At 43.1% G+C, this 22,110-nt stretch overlaps 1 protein-coding gene across 8 annotated transcripts in view; it reads left to right on the forward strand.

Moving 5' to 3' along the window:
• The window catches only part of TIAM1 (TIAM Rac1 associated GEF 1), a 388,818-nt gene that overhangs the window by 214,149 nt on the left and 152,559 nt on the right, over nucleotides 1-22,110 (forward strand). The window lies entirely within an intron of this gene.

The raw sequence follows: 22,110 nt of genomic DNA on the forward strand, positions 1-22,110 counted from the left end.
GTAGTCGGCCTTGTTATTTTGAGGTCACTGAATTGGTAGAAGAGAACACAGTAGCTAGGAATTTCCATTTGGAAGTCGCTACTTCTGATTCTGAAGAGTAGCTGGTAATTCTTGGTGTTCAGCAGCCAAGGCTGTAAGTCTATGAAGTTGATTTAACCCCCATGACGGTAAATTTGCAAGATATCTTTGGAGCTGGTAGCTCTATGTCCCTCCAGGAAATGCTCACAAAAGCTCATTAACCCAAGGCAGATAGTCTGACGCCTTAAATATACAATCCCAAATATCAGTGGTTTCATACATTTGGAGGTTTACTTACTGCTCTTGTCATGTCTACTGTGGGCTGGTGGTGGGAGCGGGCGGTATAGTTTCTCTCTCTCTCTCTCTCTCTGTCTCTCTGTCTCTCTCTCTCTCTGTCTCTCCAGGGTTATTCGGGGACTCAAGCTTGGTTCATCTTGTTGGACCCTGGTTCTTGAAGTTTTCTCCTGGTTTCTCTGATTTGGTACAAGGAAGAAGGCGCCTATAGGGTCCCCGGGGAGGTGTAAAGGGCAGATTCTGGAAGTGGCCAATGTTTGAGCCCACATTCCACTGGCCATGATGGAGGCACGTGGCCTCCACATAGTGGTGAGTGGCCTGGGAAGCCACATTTCCTTACTTCTCAGGTGAAAAAGGAATTGATGTCTCTGCCACAGTTGAGTATTTAAAGCTTAACCTTAAGAGTTTCTTTTTTTTTAAATTTTTTTTTTAATGTTTATTTATTTGAGAGAGAGAGAGAGAGAGAGAGAGTGGGGGAGGGGCAGAGAGAGAGAGGGAGACACAGAATGGGAAGCAGACTCCAGGCTCTGAGCTGTCAGCACAGAGCCCAATGTGGGGCTCAAACTCACAGACCACAAGATCATGACCTGAGCCAAAGTTGGATGCTCAACCAACTGAGCCACCCAGGCGCCCCAACCTTAAGAGTTTCTTAAGGTGAAGTATTTCCATTAGGAAGACATTAAAAGAAGAATTTACATGGCTCGGTAGCTAGGTATTGGATCTGAATTCCAAATTCATTTTTACCTTAGGCATTTATGAGCTTTCCACAAATGGAGAAAAAGGACTTTTTTCATTTCACTTTATTTTATTTTTCTTTTTAAAGTGCTACATTGGGTGGGAGCACCTGGGCGGCTCAATCGATTTGAGTGTCTGATTCTTGATTTCGGCTGCGGTCGTGATCTCACAGTTTGTGAGTTCGAGCCCTGTGTTGGGCTCTGTGCTGATGGCAAAGAGCCTGCTTGGGATTCTGTCTCCCTCTCTCTCTGTCCTTCCCCTGTTTGTTCTCTCTGTTGTTTCAAAATAAATAAAAGTAAACTTTTGAAGTGCTGCATTAGGGACTTTTCTCTTTGCCTGAAGATGTGTTTATTACCTGCTCAAAGATCCAGGATAAATGTCTGGTCATGCATCATACCTTCTGGATATAATCAAATTTGGGTTTTTCAGACAGTTCCTCTGGGGATCTGTGCTAATTTCGGAGATTCCCTGAAGTTCATCTTTGTATCTCATTTTTCCCAGAGTTTATCAATGACCATGGCCTTTCAGGGTTAGAAGGCTACATCTTCATGTTTCATTTGAGAGACAGCTCTCTTGACTTTAAAGGAGGAGTTCTTCAGCCAGACTTTACAGTCTAGGGGTGTAGAATCCCAGCTATGTGATTTTTCCTGACAAAAGATTTTTTTTTATCCCTACAGATTCTGAAGCTTTTCATTTTGAATCACTTTGGAATCATTTAAAACTTTTCATATGTTACCATTCATGTTCAACAGAGTCATGTTGAGCATCAGTTAATCCTCAGTTTTTTGTTTTTGTCTTTTTTTTTTTTTTTGTCCCACAGAATTGGTCATTATCTCATGCCGAGATTGGTAAAGCAGAGGTTAGCAAGGTTGGAAGGGGCAGAATGGCGACGCTTCGGAGCTCATTGGCTTGTCTCGTTTCTTCTTGTCATATCTGCTGTGGTTCCGAGTCCTTTCTTCCTGCCCCCTCTAACTCTCCCTGCCCCCTCTAACTCTCCCTGGCCCCTCTAACTCTCCCTGTGCCCTCTAACTCTCCCTGCTGTTAATTTACCGTGGGCTGTCGCATTGGGTAATCAAGCTTGTTAAATTGAGAATCAGCGAGCTGTGAGGACTGCAACAACAAGACTCCCATTATCGGTGGAATCAAGTTCAAGCCCCTCATCCGCCATTTACAGCTTTTGGCAGCCAGCTAAGATGGCCTTTGCTGGGTTGCACACGGTATAGCAACCCCCACGCCCATGACACACACACCGCACTCTCTTCCCGAGCCACGCCACGTTATGATCACCGTACTGCATATACTCATCATAAATATCGACAAACACTGAGTACTTACTGTGTGCCAGGGTCTCTTGTAGAATGTATTTAAAACATTTAACCCCCTCCCAGGGACCAAAACACTTAGATTATATTAGATGTAGGTCGAATGATCAAATATTCTAAATAAACAACAATTTATTGTTGTATGCAATTAATATATACTTATACATCAACAACTTAATAATTAAATGTAGATTTAAATATTAAATATATAGGTAAAATGCAATACATGAAAGCATTTAACTGTTTCAGCGATGAGCTGGGTAATGTTATTATGTCCTTTTTACAGATGAGAAAAGGAGATGCGTCAGACTTTGAATTCATTCTTTATAGCAGATGACATAATTTGTCCAGGGTTACATAGCTAGGGTGCGCTAGAACTGGCCATTGTGTAGCACTGGCTAGTGATGCTGGTGAACTCTCCTTCTCATCCTTTTATGCTACTTGGTGGAGCTCTTCATTTCTATCCTCAGAATTCAATGGAGACTTCATCTTCCTGTCTTTCCCTTATCTTAGACTCTCTTCTCCCTACCCAGGATCAAGTCTGTGCCTACAACTGAGACTCACTCATTACATTTGTTTGTAAGCCCTTCTCCCCCTGCTGGACTTGAGCTTCTTGAGGACACGGTCAGGGCTGGGGAGCCCTGTATTAAATGCCGGTGGAATTGATCAGCATTATTGATTACCATGCCAACCTCCCACTTTCCAGATGACGAAACTTGAGGCCCGATGAAGTTCCATCCCGGAGCTGTCTGGGGTAGATTTCACATTAGAACCCACGTCTTCAGGGTCTGTGACAACATGGACTTCGAAAGCAGTGATTTTGGGTTTGTTCCTTAATTCCTGGCAGTGTTCTGGATGGCCCACTGGGGGCTCTCAGATGTGGGAGGTGTTCCTGAGCGTTCCGTGTATTTAACGTGTACTCAGAACGTTAACAGTCGTGGGAGTGGCTTGGCATGAAAAGACAAAACAAGGCTCTGAATTTACCCACACCTGCTGACTGATGGTTCACGTGATCTGGTGAAACAGAAGGGCATATGAACACGTATGGCCAAAGGGGTTTTATTTATTTTTTCTAAGATGAAACTCGCCGATTTTATGCTTTTTAAATTAATTCTCATCTAATGTAGTAAGTCACTTGTTCAGTTGTTTCATTAGCTCATTATGCAAATGATCCATAACTGTTAATGTAGAATAAATAAGCTGTCATGCTTGAAATTTGGTTTGTATTTTGAAGTTGTCACCGGCTTTGAGAAAAGTTGGCAGTACAGTATGAAGCATTTTATTTTCTCTAAATCCTTTGAGTTAGTTGCTATTACCCCAGACGTGAGTGTTTTTTCCTATACGGGAGGACATCCTTCTACGCAACCACCCTCTAGGGCTCAAAATCACAAAATGAATGGATACGTTGCTACCAACTCCTCCTCACACCCCTTTGCAGTTTTGCCATTTTCCCCGAGTGTCGGAAGGATGGCGCCCTTTTAAATAGCAAATGTGTCCAGTAGAATCACGTGTTGTGTTGGGTGTGTGTCTTTAGATTAGACTCCTGTCGGCAACACCTCCTCAGGCTTACTTCCATGATCTTGACGCTTTTGAAGAGCTCAGAGCAGTTTTGTGGGTTTTTTTTTTTCCTGTCAAATGTTGGTTTTACTTGATGCTTCCTGCAGATCAGATCTGTGTTCTGCATCACTGGTGGACACCCGAGGTGGCGATGATGTGTCTTCATGTTTTCTTCTCTGGGAACTCTCCATTTTGACCTGTTTCATTTCTGATGAGGGCCACTCACCTGGGTCTCTTGGTTAGAAGATGCTGTCCACCAGCTCTATCTGGTAGGAAGTTACTCATTTAACCTTTGCAATTAGTAAATTAAAAAAAAATTAAGTTTATTTATTCATTTTGAGAGAGACACAGTGAGTGAGCAGGGGAGGGGCACAGAGAGAGAGGGAGAGAGAGGGCATGCCCACTGTCAGCGTGGAGCCTGATCGGGGGCTTGAACTCACGAAATGTGAGATCATGACCTGAGCTGAAACCAAGAGTCGGACACGTAACTGAATGAGCCACCCAGGCATCCCATTAGTACGTTTTTAAAAAAGAGTTTGTTTTTAAGTTAACTTCGCATCCAACGTGGGGCTCGAACTCACAACCCCGAGATCAAGAGTTGCGCGCTCTACCAACGAGCCAGCCAGGTGCCCCAGTAAATGTTTTTTTATAGAGAGTTATTTTGAAATTATGTAGATCCCCTATTTCTCATAGAACTTTCAGTTTACTTATTTATATCTGTTTAGACTCACGGCTTTCTATTTTAGGCAATGGGTTATATTCTATTAGTAGTGGTATTTATTTTGATACTCTTGTCATTCCTGATATGACCTGTGGTGGTCCCTTCAAGCGGGCTCCTCTGTCCAGTTTTCCCCTCCCCCCCATCCCTCACGCAGAGTCTGCTTGGACTCTGAAGCACCCTGCCTACTCCCTTCTGTGGGACACACACCCCCCCCCCCCCCACGCTACCTTGCTTAGACTCTGACACCTCCATGCCAGGCCTGTCCCTTGGGTGGACACCCTCCTCTCTCTCCTGTCACCAGCTTTTATATTTCATGCTTACCTTGGGGTCAGTGTACTGTGGATATTTTTATGAAGGTTTAAGGGACAATTGGTTTTGTTGTTAAATTGAAGAAACAGTGAAGCCTGTTTAGAATTTGTAAGCTGGCCTGGAAGGGTAGTGGCTGTTCCTTCAGGCCCATTCTTACACAACTCATTCCAAGACTTAGGAGAAGCTCAATCCTGTTGAAACCCAAGTTTGAAAACTGTCGTCATCACCTTTTCTGTCCACAACGGGGGTGCTGATAAGATTTCTAGGGCGATCTAGAAAGATGGCTTCTCAAGGAGAGCCTTGGCTGAGCTGAGGGAGCGGAGGGTTGGGGGCTGTCAGAGGAACCTGCCAGCTGCTAGCCGTGGTTGTGTAAGGACCAAAGCTGAGAACCAGTTTCTCTTCATTGTCTGTGCCTACCTCTCCTTCCTCCATTTCTTCCTTGCTGCACCCCCATTGACCCTATGAGCCTTTTTGCTCAGCTTTAGGAGAATCAAATGCTCATTCATTACCACTTTCTTTTCTATACAGTTTATTATAATGTGACACTTTCAAAATAAGCAACTAAAATTCTTGGCTCCAAATTTAACTTTAAAAAATTGTTCGTAGATACATGTTTTTAAAAAGGTGGTGTTGAGGCCCCTGGGTGGCTCACTTCGTTGGTTGAACGTCTGATTCATGATTTCGGCGCAGGTCATGATTCCAGAATTGAGCCCCACATCAGGCTTTGTTCTGAGGCATGGAGCCTACTTAACATTTTCTCTGTCTATTCCTCTGCCCTTCTCCTCTACTCATGCTCTGTCTCTAAAATAGAATAGAATAGAATAGAATAGAATAGAATAGAATAGAATAAAATAAAGTAAAATACAATACAATAAAATAAAATAAAAGTTTAATAAAATACTCATGCTCTGTCTCTAAAATAAAATAAAATAAAGTAAAATAAAATAAAATAAAAATTAAATAAAATACTCATGCTCTGTCTCTAAAAGAAAATAATAATAAAATAAAAATTAAATAAAATATAGAATAGAGTAGAATAGAATAAAATAAAAATAAAGGCAGTATTTTAGTGAGTGGTACTCATAATGAACACTTTCAGTGCACACCCTTGTTAAACAAAATATTTAAAATTGTTATCATGTATTTTATAAACATAGGTTTTCTCCCTCTGTCCCTCCCTCACTCACACACACACACACACACACACACACACACACACACCCCAGGGTGATATCTGAGATAAGAGTTGGGTAAATTTAGAAATTCAGACATGTCAATGATGTAATATTCAAGTCTGTTATCAGAACTTGCTAGAACTAGAAAAATTCTTTTCGTCCTCTTGAATTTTCAGTAACCACACCTATATTTTAAAAAATCTTGACCATGTTCTCCTTGTAGTATGTCACTCTTGACGTGGAAATGTTGGGGCTTGGAACCGACGGCCAAGAAAGAATTCTTGAGACATTTTCGGTGCAAAAAGGTGGTTTTATTGAGGCACAGGACAGGACCTGTGGGCAGAAAGAATGCACTAGGGTTGTGGTGGGTGACTGATTATATGCCTTCAGGTTGGGAGGGGGCTAGGGATAGCGTAATCTCTAAGGAATTTTGTAAGCAAGGTTTCCAGGACCTTGGGGGGCTAGCTGCTGTTAAGTAGGAAAAGGTCGTTAATTACTGTCTAGTAAAGCCTCTGTCATGAGACCCTTCAGATGTCTATCAGTGAGTGGGCGACAAGCTTAGAGTATGATTGCTAACATATATATCTTGGGGGTAGAGATAAAGGAAGTTTGCAAAGGAAATTTTATATGTTAAAGTAGACTTACAGGCCCTTAGCAAAGTACTAACATCGAAGCAGCTGCATTCCCAGAGGAAGGTCATTCGACCTGCCCCAAGGACTTGTTAATGGGCTGTAAGTTGTAAGGAAATTTAATTTTTTCTTTTGCCTTTGTTTCTCATATCAACTCTTACCTATGACACATGGTGGGTGCTTGACTCCATTGAACTGGGTCCCAGGTTTTGAAGCTAGTAGGATTGATTTCTTAGAAACAGATTCTGCTTCAACTTTATGGCTCCCTAGAAACACAGAGCACTTTGAAAACTTAAGACTAGGATTTAATGGTGTATCCTGATTCCTTTTGGAGTCTATGTTTCTGAGATTTTCTTCCTTTCCCTTCCCTTCCCTTCCCTTCCCTTCCCTTCCCTTCCCTTCCCTTCCCTTCCCTTCCCTTCCCTTTTCTCTTTCCTCCTCTTGCATTCCTTCCCTTCCATGAGTGCTGTTTACCATTTATCATACCTCTAGTACTGGCTTAGATAGGGAACCCATAGGTCAGTCTGGAGTTTCTGAGGAAATCGAAACAAAGGGCTTTTTCTTTGTTTCTTAAATAGAGTATGCCAGGGGCACCTGGGTGGCTCAGTTGGCTAAGCGTCCGACTTCGGCTCAGGTCACGATCTCACTGTCCGTGGGTTCGAGCCCCGCGTCGGGCTCTGTGCTGATGGCTCAGAGCCTGGAGCCTATTTCGGATTCTGTGTCTCCCTCTCTCTCTGCCCCTCCCCCGTTCATGCTCTGTCTCTCTCTGTCTCAAAAATAAATAAATGTTAAAAAAAAAAAATTAAAAAAAAAAAATAGAGTATGCCAATATATCTGTAGCTTTCACAGCCAAATGGAGACCATTCCTTTTGAGAGTCCCACCAAACAAATGTCTTACATTTCATTGCTTTTGGTGAGCAGGAGTGGGGTAGAATTTCATATGTATTCACTATATCATTTACTTTCTGCTTTATCTTAATCATATTTGCTATGTTTTTTAAAGGTCTTTTTTTGTTGAGGTTTTAACAATTAAGAGTCATTTTGACGCTAACACCTGTGAAGGCAGTGTTGTTCTGTAATCCAGATCTAAATCCGGAAGTGACTTAGCATTGACTATGGATAGCATTGCAGGACAGTTTCACAAGACATCTGAGATCTCAATTGCCTGTTGAATAATGATATTTCTTTTTTTTTTTTTTTTCAACGTTTTTAATTTATTTTTGGGACAGAGAGAGACAGAGCATGAACGGGGGAGGGGCAGAGAGAGAGGGAGACACAGAATCGGAAACAGGCTCCAGGCTCCGAGCCATTAGCCCAGAGCCTGACGAGGGGCTCGAACTCACGGACCGTGAGATCGTGACCTGGCTGAAGTCGGACGCTTAACCGACTGTGCCACCCAGGCGCCCTGAATAATGATATTTCTATTCTCAGAGCCTAATGTCCCACTTGGGTAGGAGGGTCAGGTCACCTATATTTGTCTTGTATACTTTGATGATTTTGCCTAGAGCATAATTCCTATCGGAGTCCCTTTTCTTATGCTCCTAAATCCCAAGGGTGTCCTCATTTAATGCCTTTGTCTGTATTCCACAGTTAGGGGTTGCTTAAGAAGAGGGTCTGGAGAATGATAAGAAATTGAGCCCAGTTTTTTGTTTGTTTGTTCATTTATTTATTTTTTTGAACAGTTTTAAATTCCACTGTATTAATCTAGCTCTTATAAACTAGGCCTTAAAGAAATAGGTCACTGGTTTCTAGCCTTGGGCTCATGGTCTGGCTTCTTCCTGGCTGACTGGTGAGGACAGTCATACCTGTGTCATAGACTTGATGGCCGACCCCACCCTCTTCCCAGTCCTGAGCACCGGGCATGTAGTATCTCGTACGTAATAGCTGTTCCTTATTCTTGTTGGTTAACAAAAAGCGATCATAGGATATAATCTCACTCTCCAGATGAACTCCGCTCTAAAATTCACAATTCAGATCCATCCTTGTTATCACTTCCATACATACCTAGGAGTTGTCTCCTCTGAGTCATATTTTGGTGCTGGATTCTCTGAGTCCCTTTGGCCGCAAACACATCTTATAGGCTCCTCCTTCCTGAGATGCCAGGAATCTCTGTTTTGATCCCTTAAAACTATGATCTTTTAAATCTAAATATTACAGAATTAATATTTTGGTATATCTTTAGTGTATTTATGTTTGGTAGGTCTGATTTGCTTTGTGCATTCCTGACATGTTCTGGGATAATGAGTAGTGTACTGCCATTGGCGATATTCTTTCCAAGATACTTAAATTGTTGTCTCTAGTTAACTTTAATCAACAGAGGTTATGTTTAGAAGATGAAGTTTCTGTCTTTAAGTTTGGGTAACAGTCACCTTTTCAAAAAGTTTGTGGTAACAAAAGAACTGAAGAATTGGTGTATTATTTTACAAGGTTATGGTCTTTTGAGCTGCCATTTCCCATCCTTATGATTTATATCACTGAAGACAGATACTGGATGACCCTCATGACCATTCCATGTGAAGCCTTCGTGTATTTCCATTGCAATCCGTGAGGAAGGAGATTTCAGAAATTCAGGCACTAATTTCACAGGTTATTTTTTCAAACTTGCTTATTTTTTTTTGAAAAATTCTAATTATGGTACAGGAGCCTCGAGATTCTGATTACTAATCAATATCTCAAGATAATGAAAGAACCCACATTTACCATCTGTTGATCACTTCCGTGGCTCAGACAGCTGGTTGTGTGGTTTCCCATGGATTGTTCCATTCACTGTTAGTATTTCCATCTTACCAACGAGGAGACTGAGTCTTGGTGGTGTGAAATAACTCTTCACACCCATTTAGGTGTTCAGTAGCAGAAGGAAAATTCCCACCCAAGTTTGTCTGGCTCTAAAGTCTGTTCTCTGAGCACTAATCTCTCCTAGTCACTTAAGAGCTAATGAAATGCAGTGGAGCTTGAGAGGGCTCTGGTCTGGGAACAGTCCTTCCTCTGACTGATGCTGTTGGGTGTCTTTCATTCACAGTTGCTCAAGACCTGTTCATTATCTGTTTCAGATTTCATTTTGAGATGAATAATTAACCCTTAAGGGCTTTTCCCATTGTGTCAAGTTCAAACAAAAGAAGCTGACAGGCTCCCTTTATAAATTGAACATACGTAACAAACAAACAGCGCAAGCCCCAACAAGAAATAACAGTCGACAGGTTTAGTGTTTGTGGCACTGAAGCCTGGGCCAATGTCAGCAGTTAATTGCATTCTGAGAAATGTCATGGAAGCTGGGGGTGGGGGGAGTGGGGGGAGGGTGGTGGCGTGGGTACATTGCCGGGCTTACTCCTTGAAAACCGGGGCTGTGTTTTCCTTCATTCTGAGAGGCATGGGGCAGATTTATATTTGATTGAATCCCAGAGGGAGATGGTGGAGCCTTCTCGAGAAGTAAATAGGCATAACACATTACAAATGATTTTTGAATCATTCATTGCTGCATCTTAAAGGTCTTTGGATGCACTGCGGTGAAAACAACACAAACCCATCATTAGAAATTTTGACTGCAGGTTGTTGATGTTTTTGTTTTAATTAGCGGGGAGAAACTGTGAACTCCAAATCTGAGTATTGCTGCTGCATAAAATCACCTGTAAAACCTGTATTCCTGGTCACCTGTACCTCCCTCCTCCAATATAGGTATTTCATGCAGAGTGATGTATTTGTTTCTTTCTCTGACTCATTTATACCAGGCCTTATTAAATAGGATTTGGGGTGGGGACACATATACCATGATCCTTCTTTTAATTTATTTCAAAGCACATAGGCCAGTTATTCCATACACATGTAGACATGTGTGTGTAACCCCGCCCCCCCCCCCCCCCCCCCCCGCCCCCAGCACACACACGTGAAAACCCTGGAATGGATCTCACTTGACCCATGCCCATGAGTAAGAAGTCTAGGCCAAGGATGATGTCAGGTTAGTCATTCTTATCTTTCTCAGGGTCTGTTTTATGGATGATGGAGAGGTCTGGATGAAGGAACATAGAAAATTGAGAAGGAAGGCTACCAGCTGAGGGTACTGCTGGTGATGACATTGGTGCTTGGAACTGCCAATTAAGTAAATAACTTGGTGACTTGGCTCTTTATTCTGCAAGAAGACAGAATTTCTAGTAATGAGCACATTTTTGTTAGATGGTTCCCCACAGTAATAGGGTACAAAGGTTATTGCCCACAGGCCACTGATAGATACTCCACAAAAAAAGGTTTCGTGATTCAGAAAGTCCCAGAAACACTTGGTTAAATAAAGTGAAATCAATTTCTTCACCACGAGAGCTAGAGTTCCCAACTTTGACCATGGAATGCGTTCTTCTTAGGGCACCTATGAACGTTTCCTGGGTTTCTACAGAATGTGTACAAACATTGGAAGACGGTGTGGAGTTGAGAAATGAGCACAACGCGTGTTGGAGAATATAGACCTCAGTGCGGATCATGGGCAAGCTACTTGTTCCATCGTCTAGGCAGTAGACCTGTCACTTACAAATGGCTCCGAAATAAACACGTATTCCCCTTTCAGGTTGCTGTGATCATTAGATGATGTAATGTGTATGGAGATGCTTTTCAAATTTTGAAGTGGCCTGGAGATAGGAGTTTTTAATATACCCTCTAGTTTTTTTACTGTGCTATAACATACATACGATTGACCATTTTGACCATTTTTATGTGTACAGTTCACTGGCATTGAGTACGTTCACACTGTCGTGCAGCCATCACCACCGTCCATCTAAGCCATTTTCGTCATCCCAAACTGAACTCTGGGCCCATTAAAACACTAACCCTCACTCTCCTAGCCCCTGGCTACCACCATTCTACTTTCTGTCTCAGTGATACTCAGGGGACCTCGTGTAAGTGGAATCGTACAATGTTTGTCCTTTTCTGTCTGGCTTATTTCACTTAACATTATATCTTCAAGTATATCCTCTCATTTGTTATGATGTAAGATTTTGATTTGATTTGATTTGTTTTCTCAGTTCACTCACTCCTGGCCCCATTCTCCTAACACATTGCACGATGAAAGAAGAGTACGTGTATTTCTGGGGTGTTCCTCTGGAATGTCCCTGAATAGGAGTTACCCGTGATTTGAGGAGAGGGCATAATACGGATGTGCCTATAAGAAGAGCTGATCAAGAATCTAGTCCATCCTGGGGTGCCTGGGTGGCTCAGTTGGTTAAACATCTGACTTGTGGTTTTGGCTCAGGTCATGATCTCATGGTTCGTGGGGTCGAGCCCCATGTTGGGCTCTGCGATGTCAGTTGCTTGAGATCCTGTCTCTCCCTCTCTCTCTGCCCCCCTACCCCACTCACATACACACTCTCTCTCTGTCTCTCAAAAATACATTAATAAACATTAAAAAAAAAAATCTGGTCTATATGCAAATTAGAACTCAAGTGACCTGGGGATTTCCCCTGACAATGGACATGTTTTGTTTCTTCTTCTTTTTTATTTAAGTAATCTCTACACCCAACGTGGGGCTTGAATTCGTGACCCTGAGATCAAGAGTTGCATGCTTGGGACATCTGGATGGTTCAGTCGATTAAGTGTCCATTTCACCTCAGGTCATGATCTCAAGATTTGTGAAATCGAGCCCTATGTCTGGCTCTGTGCTGACAGTAGCCAGTCTGCTTGGGATTCATTCTCTCCTTCTCTCTCTGCCCCTCCCCCCTCCCCCTCCCCACCTCTCTCTCTCAAAATAAATAAACAAACTTAAAAAAAAAAAAGTTGCATGCTCTTCTGACTGAGCCAGCCAGTTAGGTGCTCTGTGTTTTATTTCTTCTTAAGCCAGTATTTGGAATGGAAGAGATGTGAATTTCAACACCTAAATATTGTCTCTTGGTCATGTAGATGATTAGCAGGATTTAAAAAATTTCATATTTTATCATTTTTTCTTGTCTCAAAATGGCAGCTGTTGGTATTGGGTTCTTTCAGGGGAAATCTTCTCTAACTTTTAGGATGAAAAGTATCCATTTCAAAATTGAATAACCTAAAATATGAAATGACCTGTTCTTATTTATTCAAATAAGGCTTTGAAAATGTGTGTTTTTAAAAAGAATGATTTTATAGGAAAATTATTCCCAAATGTCCATTATTAACCCTCACAATTAGAATTGTTTCCTTTTCTAAGGATTTGAGCAGTATTTTGATTATGGATGAAATAAGATACCATCAAAGGGGGACCTGGGTGGTTGAGTCAGTTAAGCATTTGATTTCAGCTCAGGTCATGACCTCACGGTGGTTCATGGAATTGAGCCCCATGTCAGGTTCTGTGCTGACAGTGTGGGAGCTGTCTCTGTCTCTCTCTCTCAAGATAAGTAAACATTAAAAAGAGGGGAAAAAAAATAGGAGACCAAAATCATCATCATCTTTTTTCTCCTCAGTAACCATAACATTCAACTTCAAAAAATCACAGTCACATTAAACTGCCATCTTGTCCTATTGTGTGTATTACCATCATCTGTATGTATTTTTTACATTTTCCTGTGAAGAGCGTGTATTTCTTTGTAAAGGATATTAGCGGCATGAACACCCTCTTGGCAAAGAATTTTGTTAAGTCACACCTTCATTTTTCATGTACTCTGAGCTCATTGTAGGCACCTAGTTTTGGGGTCTAAGACTGCACTTTTTGGTTTTTGTTTCATCCCCCCGCCCCCCACCTCCCCGTCCCCAAGATCCGTAAGGCTGTTGAAGGAGCCTGAAGCCTTCCCCATCGTAGCATCCCTGTAAAGTCTTGAACCAGGCATGTAAGAGCAGGTGCTCGGGACAAATTGAAATGGCATTAGGTTGAGTTGAAATGAGATTGAGCTCTGAAAGGAATACTTGGAGGAATTTTTTTTATTTTTAATTTTTAGATGAAAACGTCATGATCTTATTTACCTTTATGGAAAACGGAGCTGAGCTGGTACAGCACAGATGGCAGCCTGTTCCTGTGAGTGTGGGGACGGAGTGAGAGAAACAGAACAAAACAGGTGGCTCTAGAGCTGGCACCCTGGTGCCAACATTAGTCGAGGCCGCACACAGTCCCCACTTCCCTGTGCTTGTTCGAGTGAGACATTGGTGGAACCAGAAGGCTGATATTATTTTGATCATCGTGCTCTATTTAATGAATACACTTGATTAATCCCCTCCTTCTCATGGATGCTATTTTGAATGGAAAATCACTAGTGGAAAAGCAAAATCCTTACATTGATTATGGGCACGATACCTTTTCCCTCCCGGTATATCCCCCCAACCCCAGCAGCTCCCTCTTCTGCAAAGCCCACATTTTGGAAGGGCTTACTAGGTGGTGCATTTTTTTTTTTTAAGTTTTATTTATTTAAGTAATCCCCTTACCCAATGCGGAGCTTGAACTTAGGACCCTGAGATCAAGAGTCGCACACTTCTCTGACTGAGCCAACCACGCGCCCCATGTTGCTAAATTTTAATGAGGAAGAATCTGAAGCCGTGAAGAAATTGAGTGATTTGCCCCAAGTTGTCCAGTTATCCTGGTGCTCAAAGAGGAATATGCATTGCCTACTGCTTGTGTGTGTTCTTTGGTTTGGTCCTTGAAAATTCGAGCTTCCTGCCCTACGGAAAAGCAGAATTAGGACTCCCAAGCCAAATCTCTCAGCTTGTTTTCTCTCAAGGTGAGTATTTTCAGAAAGGGGCACACTTAGGGCTCTGAAGGGCTGTGGTGACGCCTGAGCTTTCCAAGGGTTGGTTTGGTTTAAATGTGGACTTGTCCGTTCCGAATTGCTTTCCCAGTGTGATGCATTAGTCATGAGCAGGGCGTAGGAGGGTGTTGAACAATCATTCTGACCCTCCTCCCCGTCACTGGGCTTTCAAGCTCAACTTCAAGCCCAGCTGCATTAGAATTGAGGACGTGCTGGGGACATCCCCCGCCCCTCCCCTGCTTTGTGCTTGAAGTCTTGGCTCAGGGGTGGAAGAGGGTGGTAATTTCAGATCCAGGGTGACAGGAGAAATGTCACCACAGGGAAGCTTATGTACCCAGGACCTCCATAATTTGTGTATATGTGGTGGGGGGTGGGGGGAGGATTTAAGGATGGGGATTGGTATATTTGTGTTTTCCAATTTGCAAATAATATTTTGATACCATTTTCCATTTTGAAGCAAAAGAGTGCCATAACTGTTGATGACGTGGGCTACCAGGAGACATAATCTCAGAAGGATGCAGTTATCTAGAAATACATGACAGGGGCCTCTGGCTGGCTCAGTTGGTAGAGCATGAGACTCTTGATCTTGGGGTTGTAAGTTCTAGCCCCACGTTGGGTATAGAGATTACTCCAAAATCAAATCTTTTAGGGGCACTTGGGTGGCTCAGTTGGTTAAGCATCCGACCTTGGCTCAAGTCATGATCTCACGGTTCATGGGTTCGAGGCCACGTCAGGCTCTGTGCTGACAGCTCAGAGCCTGGAGCCTGCTTCAGATTCTGTACCTCCCTTTCTCTCTGCCCCTCCCCTGCTCGCACTAGTCTCTCTCTCTCTCTCAAAAATAAATATAAAAAAATTAAAATCTTTAAAAAATATACGTTCTTCTAAATATATGGCAAAGATGACATCGTGAAAGTGAGACCACTGTCCTCAGTGATCCTTTCATGCCCTGCAGCTTGGGGCTACCAGGAACAGCCCAAGTAGCCCTTTTTTCAGAGCTCAAATCTGGTGGATCAGTCAAGAGTGCCTGCTGCCTATTCTACAGTAAACGTTTGTGGGGGAAATTATTTTTATTCTTTTGGTTTTATTCTTTTGTTCCTTTGGGCACACGTTGTGCCATTACTAGGTGCTGGAGAAAAAGTCTGTTAGGGCATGTGGTGGTTAATTTTATATGTGAACTTGGCTAGATTATGGTGCCCAGTTGTTTGGTTAAACAGTTAAACCAGTTTAGATGGGACTGTGAGGTAATTTTTCAATATAGTTGGCGTTTAAATCAGTAGGCATTGAATAAAGCGGATTATCCTCCATAATGTGGATGGGCTTCATCTAATCACTTGAAGGCCTGTAAGAGTAAAGGCTCAAGCCTTCTGGAAGGAAGGGATTCTGCCTCCAGATGCTTTTGGATTCAAGACAACAGTATCATCTCTTTCTTGGGTCTCTTGCCTGCCGATCTGCCCCTCAGATTGTGAGCTTACGAGCCCCTACAGTTGCACGAATCAATTCCTTAAAATATCTGTCTCTCCATCCACCGATCCATCCATCCACATCTTGTTGGTTCTCTTCCTCTGGAGAACCCTGCCTCACACAGAGGACATGTGTCATGGAACACCATGTCAAAAAGTGATAAGCTGTAATCCCTTCCCTCAAGGACCTTGTGATCCTCCTAGAAGAGAGGGATTAAGACAAGTGTTCTACTAACTGATAACTATGGGGATTCAGAGGAGGAAAGTGGTAAAGCAAATCTTCGAAGCCCAGAGCTTTGCACAATTTTCCAATAAAACACGCCCCCATAAAAAGAGAGTTAACTTTCAACCACTCCATGTGCCATTTTATTTTGGGAAAAAGATGGGTATTTCACCTTAAAAAATCATACACATTTAAAAGTTTATTCCATTGTCAATTGGCCCCAACTTCTCTGCTCTCACTAACCTCCTAGTAAATCTTCTTTTTATTAAAAAAAAAAAAATGTTTTTTAACGTTTATTTGTTTTTGAGAGAGAGAGAGACGCAGAGTGTGAGTGGGGGAGGGGCAGAGAGAGAGGGAGACACAGAATCTGAAGCAGGCTCCAGGCTCTGAGCTGTCAGCACAGGGCCCCACGTGGGTCTGGAACCCACGAATTGTGAGAGCATGACCTGAGCCGAAGTCGGATGTTTAACTGACCGAGCCACCCAGACGCCCCCACCTCCTGAGCAAATCTTTGAGTAAAAGTGACTCTTCAGAAAGATGCCCCTTTATCCCTATGGCTCTTCTCTCTGCTGGCTATGCTAGGGTGTTTGCATGTCAGGTAGCAGAGCAGGGATTCCAGTGGCTACATTCTGTAAGGATATTAAATGCACATTGAATATATGCATTGGTTTGGTTTTGCGGTGATGAGTGCACTGAGTGGGCAGCAGAGAGGGATGTTAGTGATGGGGATTCAAGGCAAGGGGATTCAAGGAGGAACTGAAGGATCGAATACAAAGGGGCAGGGTATAGAGAATACTTCAGGGACCTTGGAGGAAGAAGAGAGGAAGAGGGAGAAGATGGAAAGGAAGAAATTAACGTTCATGGAAACCCCAATGCAGTACTAAGGAAGACTGTTTGCACATACATTGCCTCACTTAATTCTCAGTACAAACCCTCAAGGCAAATTTCCCATTGGGTAGATGGAGAAAGTGATCTATAGGAATGTTAGGGGACCGGCTCAAGGTCACAAAGACATTCGATGGCAGGTGAAGATTAGATCTGACTGATCCCAAAGTCTGTGTTACATTGACAAATCTTGCTGCCTCCTGGGAGGAATCGTACGTGTGGGAGGTGTTGACCCTAAATAGTGCGTCAAATTTGAACTATCACTGGTTAGCCCCATGGAGGTGTCCAGAAGGGGGTTCCAAAGAGGGATTTGTGCTGAAGACTGAGATTCAGATAGTTGAGAGGGTGGAAGGAAGTGAGTCCGTTAAGTAGAAAAGTTCTCCGTCTGGAGAATTTGGTAGGAGGCTGTGGGCAGGTCGGGGTCAGGGACAAATTGGCGAAGTGCGTGGAATCCAAAGGAAGGAATCCTGTGCTGTTGCGGGAGGGGGCAGATGCTGCCGGGAGGCCATGGCCATTGGAACTCTTCAGTGAGAGCTCCTTCAGTTGCCAGTGGTTGTCTGGATGGGGAGCTGGCCAGACAGAATGAGGATTTCTTCCAGAAGACGAAACCTTTTCTTCCCACCTAGGAGGACCAAAGTTTTGTTCAAAAATATTTCAAAAATGATTTTTCTTTGTGCGTTGTTGTTGTTGTTGGCCTTTTTTCTTCCAGACCATTTGACTGATATTTCTTGGCTACTTAGCCTGGCTGCGTTTTGGATTCCCCACACCAAAAAATGCAACCGTCGTTGGAAACTTGTTTTTGCTTATTGCCTCTTGGCCAGTCATTGTCTTGTGGTGGGTGGAGAGGAGGAAGTTGCAAAAACGAGTCCCTCCTTCCTATAGCGTTTTCTTTTGCTACATATGGCATTGTTTTATTGAGTATTGGTAAAAGGACTGATATATTGATGGCAAAAAGCACAATTTAACGGCCTCTCGTGAGACCTAGGCCTATCAGCGGAGGAACTTCAGAGCAGCCTAAAGTTTTCAGCACGTTTCAAACCTGGTGATAGGTTCCTGAAGATTCTGGGAGATTTTGACAGTGCTGTGATGTTGCTTCATAAGAAGGCTGAGATATAGGTAAAATTTAGAGTGTACAGATGGGGAAACTGAGGAATTTGTCAAATAGGCTTAGAAAACAAAAATTAGCAACAGATTTGGGGATAGTTTCTTTTTTTTCTTTTTCTTTTTTTAAAATCACGATGACCTGATTTCTGCTGCTAGAGAGTTCTTTTGCAACCCGTAGACCCCACCTGTCAGTTATGCCCCTGGAAGAAACGGAAAGCCTGTCTTAGGTGAAACAAGACAGACAGAAGGGGGAGGAGAAGGAGTAGGTACCCTGGGTGGTTTTGTTCCTGCTGGGCTCATGCGGCCGGGGAAGGAGGCATTCCTGTGAGCTTCTCTTCTTATTTTGTCTTGGTTTCCAGATCAGCTTCCTCTGCACCGTAACCGTAGCCGTCCGTCCGTGTCAGATGGATGTGCGAGATGATTTCAGTAGGGCACGAGAAGGAAATTTCAGAATTAATATTTTCTTTCTATCTTGTGCATTTACATGTTTGTGTATTTCTGTTTGGCTCACATGAATTATGCACATTATAAACATACACAGAAATTTAAAATGTGCATAATTTATTTGAACAACAGCTCATGTATGCAATTTGTACGTTAATTAGATGAGCAATGACGCACACTCACACTGTTTGAGGGGGGGTATGCTCCGAACTATTTTATTGAATGAGGATGCCCATAAAAACCATTTGCACACTAGTGCCCTGGACAGGAGTATCCTCATTAGTTCTTAGAAGGCAGGCTGGTGTCCTTTTCACTTGCGTTGTGTGTGGTCTCATAGATATTATTTGGCAATGAATGTCAAGCTTTCTAAGCTAGTTGCCGTCATACAAGAAACAGATTTGCTTCGCGATGTTCTGTATCAGTTTTTCTGCACGGGGACTTTGATGTATCACTGTTTCAGACACGTTCCCATGGTTTCCCAGGAACTGTCTTTATGTGAGAGAGGCTGATTATCCTCTTTTGACTACAGGGAGTAGTCATAAAAAAGTCATGTGATTTTTTTTTTTCCCTTCTACTTTTTAAAAACTCAGTCTGCAGCCACCTCATGTGCTTTTCATTTCCCTCCCAATTTTTAATTCAGTTAGGATGAATGTTGGTCGTTATTCAGCCCAAAAGATCTTGCACCAGCGTTTAAAGTAAGAATCGGTTATTCCGTCTTGTGTTTCTGGGGCCAAGCTCCCTGGCACTTTTTGCCTTGATTTGAATCATGTATTTGCTGGAAAGAGAATCTCATGATGGTTCTCATTATGCCCCTTCCACACTGTAACTTAAGCAGGTTGAAGACACATGGACTTCTTTTCAAGTATAAGGAGCATAGAAACTTCCAGACCCTCCTGTTCATTTAAGGAGAATGGGTGTTCAGGGAGGTTGTGTTCAGCTTGTGGCTGTGGAGTTAGTCCACGTCCTTCCGGCCATCTCCATGAACCCATCGCCGCGTGCCACGCTCCCAGGCTTTTCCGACAACACCAGAACTCTGCCTGAGGTCCGCTGTCCCTTGTCATTTCACTCACTGATGGAAAGGGAAGTCATTGTCCTCAAATGCTGCGTTGGAAGGAGTGTCTGGTGTACTACTTTGTGCATTGTGCATTCCAGATGCACTTCACTACGACCTGGATGGCTTTGGAGCATCCGCCTTGCAATCGGTGGTCTTACTTGAATTATAAGCCCAGTCTCAGGGTGAGGCAGGGGCACAGTGGGTATCCTGAGTTTTAGAGAGTTTGGGCGGCTGAACTCAAACCTGATTTACATTTTAACTTGGTGGCACCGAACCTGAGGCAGCATACTTTTATTTTTGTGTTAAATTATCGATGCTATTTAAGCCAGTTATTATAGCCATTGGCTTAGTCAGTAGAAGAAGTAGTTGAGATCATGTTTTAAACTTCTGGTCTCTCACAGGTCATCCGAGGTGTGTGTGTGTGTGTGTGTGTGTGTGTGTGTTTAAAATTCTTCGATTATACAATGGAATTGGCCAATATTTGTGTCTCCATAAATCTTTCCTGATCCAAGCTTTTTGACAGGGCTTCCTTCCTTCCTTCCTTCCTTCCTTCCTTCCTTCCTTCCTTTCCTTCCCTCCCTTCCTCTTTCCCTTCCTCCCTTCCTTCCCTCCTTCCCTCCTTCCCTCTCTTCCTTCCTTCCCTCCCTCCTTTTCTCTCTCTCTTTCCTTCCTCCTTCCTTCCCTTCATTCCCTCCCTTCCTCCCTTTCTTCCCTCCCTCCCTTCCTTCCCTCCCTCCCTTCTTTCCTCCCTCCCTCCCTTCCCTCCTTCCTATGCCATGCTAATGTGTTCCTCTGTGCTGAGACCTTGTGTGGAACGGATACTACATCTCTAGTAGGATCACTATGAATCCCCACCTCTCAAGGATAACACTTTTGAATTGAGTGCTCTATTTGGCCTCATGGTGGAAGGTGTTGTTGTCACCTTCTCTGTCAGTTATCAAACTAGAAACTTCAGAAGCATCTTTTCCTTCTCTTTCTCCTTCCCTTCCCATTTCTCACAGTTACGTATGTGGCTACTAAGTCCTGTTGACTCCACCTGCCTTTCTTATTACTTCAGGGCTCTCCATTGGCCCAGTGTAGGTCACTTTATCTCCAGCTAAACACTGCCTGATTGGTTGCTTGCAACAAGCCTCCACCTTCTCTCCCCTGCTGCCCAGGGGGCTGGGAGAACATGTTCAATTATGTAACTCTGCTAATAAAGTCCCATTACATATTCTACTCCGCATCCTGTCTGATTCCTTTGTGTGGCATCCATAGCTCTAACCCATCTTTTTAGCCTCATCACCTCCAGCTCCCTTTTTTGTTAAAGTTTATTTATTTATTTTGGGGGGGAGGGGCAGAGAGAGGGAGAGACAGAATCCTAAGCAGGCCCTGTGCTGTCAGTGCAGAGCCTGATGCAGAGATTGAACTCACGACTGTGAGATCATGACCTGAGCCAATATTAAGAGTTGGATGCTTAACCGACTGAGCCATCCAGGTGCCCCCAGATCCTTTCCGTGCATCTGCCTCTCTACAACATTGGACTAATGCTTTCATCCTTTAGGGCCTTTGCTCTTTTCCTGGAAAGTTCTGCCCTTCACTTTTTGCAGATCCCCTCCTGTCCCTGTTTATGTCCTCCCATCCTCACAAGCTGAGCCAAATCCTATTAGCCTGTGAGGACCAGGTTCAAATGACAGCTTCTCTTAGCAGAATTAACCTGTTTCTTCTTCTTATTCACTCTTAATGCCAGATGAGCCTTTACAGCCCTGTTACTAAGTGGATAAGTGACCGTTGTTTGTATTCTCAGAGTTGGGGCATCATAAGGAAATGGTCTGTTTCCTCATCCCAGACATGCAATAGGTGCTCAATAAGTGTTGGTTAACTATTGGTAGGAGTCAGCAAAATTATATAAGCTCTTCTCCAAACCATTCACAAGCAGTTTTCAGATAGCCATAAGCATAACTATTTAAAAACTATTTTTATATGCTCTATTTCCAAAAAAGTTTTTTAATGTTTATTTATTTTTGAGAGAGAGAGAGAGAGCGCGAGAGCGAACAAGCAGGCGCTTGAGTGGGGGAGGGACAGAGAGAGGGAGACACGGAATCCGAAGCAGACTCCAGGCTCTGAGCTGTCAGCACAGAGCCTGATGCGGGGCTCGAACCCATGAACTGAGAGATCATGACCTGAGCCAAAGTCAGACACTTAACCAACTGAGCCACCCAGGTGCCCCTATATGCTCTATTTCAAAAGATGCTCTCAATTGTAGGAAACACCACTATTTTATGTACCACTAAGAAAGAAAGAAAATGGTGCCAGTTAAACCACACTACACCATTGAGATTGTAAGGGACATTCAATTTCAGAAATGTTCAAAGTGAAAAATGTGTTTCTTAGGACCAGTGGAATAAGGGACTGTGTTTTACCTGCTGGAGCTTATAGTCTTAATTTTATAACTGCAAGACAGTTGGAAGTGAATTGCAAATAAAAAATTGAGGTCATTTTAAAAGTTTTGTTTTGGTTTT

This window comes from Panthera onca, chromosome C2, assembly GCF_046562875.1.
Source record: "Panthera onca isolate mPanOnc1 chromosome C2, mPanOnc1 haplotype 2, whole genome shotgun sequence".
Lineage (NCBI taxonomy): Eukaryota > Metazoa > Chordata > Mammalia > Carnivora > Felidae > Panthera > Panthera onca.